General features: G+C 38.2%; 1 long non-coding RNA gene across 1 annotated transcript; it reads left to right on the top strand.

Moving 5' to 3' along the window:
• Positions 1 to 235: 235 nt before the first annotated feature.
• On the top strand, positions 236 to 5,485 carry LOC138866346 (uncharacterized). The gene is made up of 3 exons (XR_011399560.1): positions 236 to 396; positions 2,255 to 2,443; positions 2,741 to 5,485. It is a non-coding gene; the product is annotated as an uncharacterized lncRNA (long non-coding RNA).
• The last annotated feature ends 509 nt before the right edge of the window (positions 5,486 to 5,994 follow it).

The raw sequence follows: 5,994 nt of genomic DNA, 5'->3' as shown, positions 1-5,994 counted from the left end.
CCAACCTGAAATAAATTGTTAACTTTGAACAAATTTGTTCCCCGCAAAATACCATAAATTCGGGTATGAGCCAGATCTGGCTCTCTAGATTATTGGAACACTTTTGTTCTCGACTACCCCTCCCCAAAATTGTTTTGAGGAAAATATATTTAAATTGTTATATAATTAATAGGAAGAAAATTTACCTTTCACAGTAATCTATAACAAATAAAATACTTATATGACTATAGATAAGAAGATAACAGTGGGCCAAGTAGGTTTTGTGTAATTTTCCAAGAGTTTGCTGCTCAACACGATTTCGAGTCTGAAGTAAACAAACGCAACCTACCTCCTCGACGCACCGCAAGTTCCAATTAGAAGAAAATTACAAACACTTTCCTGTCCATGTTATTAAAGGTATGTATGCAATGTCATAATGCCTATTCCTTTCAAAATAGTCTAAATACTTTTCCACATTTTTTTAATGAATGTTTGTCTCACATACTCCTCCAAATTCTACCAGTGTGGTAGATATTCAATATTAATGTTACTGAGTAAACATTAAAGTCAGTACATACCAAACTCATCTCCCTTCCAAGAAAAGCCAGTTTTCCTTTAACATTTGGATAATTGATTTAAAAACATATTTAATAAAGAGGCACAAGATGTATGTAACTCATGCCCTTACCAACTTCTGCTCCAGCAAAGGTCACTCATGACCAATGCAGTATATTATTTATAAAACCAATATTGTATTGTGTGTATATATATATGTGTATGTGTGTGTTTGTGTATGTATATATATGTAGATGTGGTAGAGGTTGAAGACCGCGACGCGCGTAGATAGAGGAAAATGGACACCGCCATCTTATAGAGCGGGAAAAATAGAAGGGGATAGCGTATAGTTTAAGATGCACCGGCCTTATAGTCACCGCTAAATGAGGAAAATATAACGCGCGGCCGCCTTTCAAATTCCAAGTCGATGAGCTTGTTTACCTTGCGAGGAAAAACACGACACTGACCCACGAACGCATTTTTGCGTTCGCGAACTAGTCCGTGTATCATTACGCGCTTGTCAAAACGATATTTGGCTAATTATCTGTGTCTGCTGGTACGCATTTATACCTTTAAAGTCTTTTAGTAATGTTATTATACTTCATTTGCATATTTTTATATTTATCTATACCGTCATATCGAATCCTGCGCATCGAGTGTTTCACACTTTCTTGCGCCAGCCACAGGTTGACAGCTCACCAACCCGCTCATTTCGAGATTGAAAGCCGGTGAGAAATGTTGCGTTTCCAGTGTTGTGTTGATTCTGGGTTCTTTTTTAAGACCTTTACAGTGGCATCGAAGAATAATTCGACTTCAGTAACCATCCCAGTTTTATATCTGAGCCCATCAAGAGCTCCAAAGGACGAAAAAGGTGATTAAAATCGAAGCAATCCCAACAGTACAAAGAAACGAAAGTTTCACGTTTCCTGATATAAAGGTATTTGGTTTATTATTTTACGGTGTGAATGCAGCTCTGTCTTGCCGTACATACCGTGGTGGAGAGAATGTGTCCTGGGGGGTGTTGGGGGGCTTGCCCCCCCATCAACCCTCCCCTCGGGCAGTGCCCGAAGGGCACGCCTAGTCACGGCAATTTATATTGATATATTAGGTTGGTTGGTTTATTGGTCAATACGTTTTTGGGGTTGGAACGTGTGAATTCCCGTAGATTTTTTTTTTTTTTTTTTGCCGAAATGTGGGTTGGGTTCCCGTGGAGTTTTTTTATTTATTTCGCGTCAGTCCGTAAACTTTCAAAGATGGCGGTTACATCCGTAGAGTTTCATTGGCCGATTTTAAGCGCTTTTTGTGCTAGTTTTATGCATTTTTGATCGTTATTCTTCTTATTTAAGCTTGTTTTACCCCATAATTTCCCTGATATACTTCATGCCCTCCCCTGCTAACGGGACTATCAAATCAAGATCGTCGATGGAGAAATGGTACTCGATCTCCTGAACGATTCATTCGCAAAAGAAAAAACGCCGAAAATCGATGAAATCATAGGATTTCATGCAGAAAAACATAATTTTTTTTTTTCGACTTAGTCTATGCGAGGGTGCGTCGCGGTCTTCAACAATTACCGTAGATGTTTATAAGTATATACTCTCATGACTAATGGAGTGATAATTTCAACCAATAGTCACTATATAATGAGAAAACTATTGAGAGACAGGGATGTGTACTTAGTATTCCATGCACTTTTTTTTTTTGTCTTTTGTCATTTCAGTGCACAAAATGCTGCGTCGCTTTGAGGGCTTTGATTGGCCACCAAGAAGAGTTGTGGTGGATAAAACAGATCCTTTCCAGGTCATGACAGATAGGGAATTTCTCGAGAGATTTAGGCTAAACAATGAAAGCACACGTCATCTCATCCAGCAAATTCATCAGAATCTTCCGAAAACTCGGAATAGTCGAGGTAAATCTCTCACATATCAATTATAATTTACAAATAGATATGCTTGTTTGTGGTTGATGAGAATAAACCTTCATAACAGAAAACCAAGTATATAGTTTATGTTTGAGATATGTTTCAACAAGTATCTTATAAACAATAAAGAATCTTATATGCAATAAAGCAAGTAACTTCTTATATGCAGTACAGCAAGCATCTTCTTTTATTCAATAAAGGAAGTATCTTCATAGATGCAAAAAGTCCACATTCTTGTAATAGTTTGCCAAAATTCTCACATTTTCTTTTCTTTTTCCACCACAGGGAATCCTGTCCCACCTCACCTGCAAGTACTTGTTGCACTTTGATATCTAGCAACCGGTAACCACCAGTTAACAATTGCTGACTGTGCTGATGTGTCTCAAACCTTTGTCAGTACCTGTGTTGCGAGAGTAGTAAGGGCAATAGCTGGTTTATGGGTGGAGTGGATCAAGATGCCATCTGTAAATGAAGTGAATGGAGTGATGCAAGCCTTCCATGCTATAGCCGCTGTTATAGGTTGCATTGATTGCACGCATATTGCCATTAGCAGACCTCCCGGAGATCGTTCTGAAACTTTCAGAAACAGAAAAAGCTATTTCTCGCTGAATGTTCAGGCAGTCTGTGGTCACCAGTTACAGTTTTACAATATTGTTTCAGGATGGTTTGGGAGCACTCATGACAGCCATATCTTTGACTAGAGTCGTCTCTGTCAAGATGGAAGATGGCCTTTATAGAGGTCAATTATTAGATTTTGGTTATTCATGTCGCAGGTATCTTCTAACTCAAATTCTCAACCCATGAATTGTACAGGAAAGGAGATATAACGTGGCTCATATTAAATCCCGAAACACCATTGAGAGAGCCTTTGGTATGCGAAGATTTAGTTGCCTTGGGAAACGGATGCAAACAGAGCTGAACAATACAAAAGTGATGATTCTTGCTGCATCTGTACTTCACAACATGGCTATACAGCAAAATATACCATTACCCGAGGATGTTCCTCAAGACAGGTACTTTGCAGCCAATGCAGGTAATCCTGAAGATCCAGATGACCCAGAACCACTGATAGAGGTGGATGATTTGTCAAGAAATGTAGTTGGAAATGCAGAAAGGCAGCACATCATACGAAATTACTTTTAAATTCATAGCCAGCAATGTTTACTGGATTTTCGTTACTTGTTACAATATTAATTATATAGGATCATAAACTAAAACTATAAACAGTATTGGCATATCTATAAAATGCTACATAAAGGATAAAAATCTTTAATTAAAGTTATTTTGTTCTGGTTTTGTTGACTATGAGACTAGTATATGGATGACTTCTCTCTACCATAGCTACCTTTGATAAATATATAGATTCCAGAACATTTACAATATATCTTGCATTTTTCATTTTCTTTGGTAATGCTGTGGTACAGTGGTTAATTGCATGGCTGGGAAGTGTCTTTGAAAGAGGGCACTGATCTATGACTGTCTAGTGTGGGAGCTCATGATATAAATCACTGATTATTATTCATGAACATATGGACAGCACTGTGCACAAGAGAAAATGCCTCTCTTCCTTCTGCCATTGTATTCCTCCATTCTTGGCAGCTTTCCCTCTCTTCCCTATTTTTTTTCGCTCTCTTTCCTAATTTTTTCCCTCTCTTCCCTAGTTTTTTTCAGTCGTTCCTCTGCAGCTTGAATTTTCAATTCTTGGTTACACAAACGACCTTCTTCATATTTATAGCCTTATGTTGTTCCTCCTGATACCGCATCGTCTGATTATAGCAGTCCTCCTTAGTGAACTTACTAAGCCTCCGTCTCTTTCTTCCTATGGAGGGTGGCGTAGCAGCACTGGTTATGTGCTACAGGAAGTGCAGGAGGTTCAGAAGTGCTGCTGGTGCTGAAACCTGGCCTAGAGGATTCTAAGACAAATGTGACTGTAATGTCCACTGTCTCACGATGGCTCTCTTGACCTAGTTCATCTAAAGTGATAAGTTCTCCTTCCAGAGGAGTCACTTTAGATGCCATATCAGGATTTCGGGCAACTGCTGCTACTGGTGCCTCAGGAGCATAGGGTGATGCAGTTTTAGCTTCACAAACAGCTAAAGAGGGAAACAAAAGACCAATTTACCAATATTAGAGTTTAATGACTGCTGGAAAGAGAACTAACTTATTGTGTTCCATTGTATAATACAAACTTTCTTAAGAAAATACACAGAATATTGCCTTTTTGACATGTTATATGATGCACTTTATTGCAAATTTAGACAAGGAGATACAATACAATACAGATACAATACATACCATCGCAATCAAACTCGCTAACTGGGACATCATCTAGTTCAGGTCTGATGATGTTCATAGTCTTTGTTGTGAAGTCTGTGACTGGTGGTGGAGCCCCTCCACCAGTTCTATAGAGTTCACGCTGGTAGCTGCTATGTATTTTCATGGCTCTAAAGAATATACCAAAAAATAAGTTATGAAATAGCAAAAAAAAAAAAAAAAAAATGAAGATTAGACATTCAAAATGTTTTACGATAAGATTTCAATCAAGATCCCAACCTCAATACTCCTAGCTGGAGGAATTTTAAAAACAAATCAAATACTGATATTTCCTCTGACCTTGCCATATTATTTATAATATGTACCTGAGCTTTGATTGTCTTTGTTAATTAATAATATTGCCACAACATTGCTTGATACATTGAAATAAAATAAAGTAGTCAAAGGATTTATATTAAGCAAGCAGACACAGCAATAATCTTACAATTGCTGTATCATAGTTATTTGAAATGCCAATGGTATATTAGAAAAAATGTCCAGAAATGTAAATATTTGCATCTATTTTACAAGAGACTTGCTTGCATACCTCCATTTCCTAACAATTATTACATGTTTGCCTGTCCATAGGTAACTGAAGAAATAAGCATGTACATCAACTAGCTCACAAATAAGTATATTATCAAGTACATAGATAATTTCCTAACATAAAGGCTGTTATGATGTTTTTTATGACAAAAGTGTTCCTACCAACAAAGTTGACCGTTAAAATAATAAAGAATACTAACCTGCACCTGTTTTACTCCCAGATTCTCTTCAATTGCTTGGTGGTACGACTAGGGCCAAGGCCTGCCGAGTTAAAAGCGTCAGTAATTTGCTGCCATGCTCTGTTCTTCAATTCTAATTGGGAGAAATCAATTTTCTTGTTGAGGATCTCTCTCTTATCATATATGAGATCTGGGAGGAGAATCCTCTCTCTTTCCATAATATATGCTGATCTTGGACTTGCCATCGCTTTAAAAATGGCTCCTGCATGGGTGGAAAATGTAAACAAAACTAGCCACACTGCTACCAACCCTTGGGCATTACAGTGGATGAATACAACATGGCTACCAACCGCGGCACCGCAAAATTTCGGGTAGGCGATAGATTCAAAGTTACCAATATTTTGCGGATGCAACCGCATGGGAGGGATTGTTTTCCAAAATCCGCCCCCCCAATCCCTTGCCCGTTGTTGTCGTGGGGGGGCTTAGGAGACGAGGACTGAG

Source organism: Penaeus vannamei, chromosome 25 (genome assembly GCF_042767895.1).
Source record: "Penaeus vannamei isolate JL-2024 chromosome 25, ASM4276789v1, whole genome shotgun sequence".
NCBI classification, from domain to species: Eukaryota; Metazoa; Arthropoda; class Malacostraca; order Decapoda; family Penaeidae; genus Penaeus; species Penaeus vannamei.
Note: the sequence above shows the minus strand (reverse complement) of the source record. Positions and strands in the feature narration are given on the sequence as shown.